This window comes from Colobus angolensis, unplaced genomic scaffold (genome assembly GCF_000951035.1).
Source record: "Colobus angolensis palliatus isolate OR3802 unplaced genomic scaffold, Cang.pa_1.0 Scaffold50, whole genome shotgun sequence".
Classification (NCBI taxonomy): domain Eukaryota; kingdom Metazoa; phylum Chordata; class Mammalia; order Primates; family Cercopithecidae; genus Colobus; species Colobus angolensis.
This window is the reverse complement of record NW_012118488.1, coordinates 3,368,490-3,369,910: the sequence shown is the minus strand read 5'-3', so window position 1 is coordinate 3,369,910 and position 1,421 is coordinate 3,368,490.

Genomic DNA, 1,421 nt, shown 5'->3' with positions numbered 1-1,421 from the left:
CAAAAAAAAAAAAAAAGAATTCTATGTGGAGAAAACCTTCATATATTTGAACATCTTCCATCAGCTTTCCCAACTCGTGTTATTACTGATCAGTTGTTGTGCCAGTGAGCAAATAGCTAAGAATTTTATGTGATACTAAGGGGGGTTCTCTCCTCACAAGCAGATCATTAAATTGTCACATGTTTTATATAGTTCAGCCTTGAGTTGAAATCTTCGTGTGGTCACCAGTAACTGAGGTTTGTCAGTATGATACATGTGTGTGTTCCTAAGGACTATGCTTTTCTTCTTTTAAACTGAAGAGTTAAGATATGTTGTAGCATGAAAATGTATTGATTCCCCCCCACTCCTTTATCTGTTATCTGGCATTTAATGAAAAAAAATCTTGCTCGAAAGTTGCAGATCCCTTGAGGGCAACAAACACTATACTCAAAATGAAACTAGGTTACCGTTTCTGCAGCATGCAGTGGTTTGTGTCAAAAGCTGTTCTGGTCTTAACTTCAACATTATCCCGTTTTCTTTGAAGTGGTCATGTTTTAATTTGGAGTGGTTTTACATTTTAGAATTTCCTGAATTTAACATAAAAAATTTTAAATATTTTCTTATGTGGTTCTTGTACAGAAGTTTATAGAAAGCTTATCTCAAGACAACATACTTCTTCAATAAGACCAAAGCGAAAAAATACTTCAGATTTGAGAAATTCTTTTTTTTTTTTTTTTTTGGAGACCGAGTCTTGCTCTTGTCATCCAGGCTGGAGTGCAGTGGCACAATCTTGGCTCACTGCAACTTCCGCCTCCCGGGTTAAAGCGATTCTCCTGCCTCAGACTCCTGAGTAGCTGGGATTACAGGCGCCTGTCACCATGCCCAGCTACTTTCTGTACTTTTTGTGGAGATGAGGTTTTGCCATATTGGTCGGGCTGGTCTTGAGCTCCTGATCTCAGGTGATCTGCCTGCCTCGGCCTCCCAAAGTGCTGGGATTACAGGCGTGAGCCACCGCGCCTGGCCAGATTTGAGAAAGTTTTGAAGACTGAAAGTGTTTTAAGGGGATATTCCAAATGGTTTCATGTAGTTGTATTATAGATTTTCTTAGCTCTTAAAGTACCTGGGCTTTTGTGGTTTAGTACTTTGAGTTTGTGTTTTAATTATGGAATGATCTTTGTAATATAACCAAGAGAAAATTAGACACTTTTCCTTTACTATTTTCTTTTACTACTTTTTAAAAAGGTATGCTTTTTCTTTTTTTCTTTTTTGAGACAGTCTCGGACAGTCTCATTGTTGCCCAGGCTGGAGTGTAGTGGTGTGGTCACAGCTCACTGCAGCCTTGACCTCCCTTGCTCAAGCGATCCTCCCACCTCAGTCTCCTGAGTAGCTGGGACTATTGGCATGCACCACCACACCTGGCTAATTTTTTTTTTTTTTTTTTT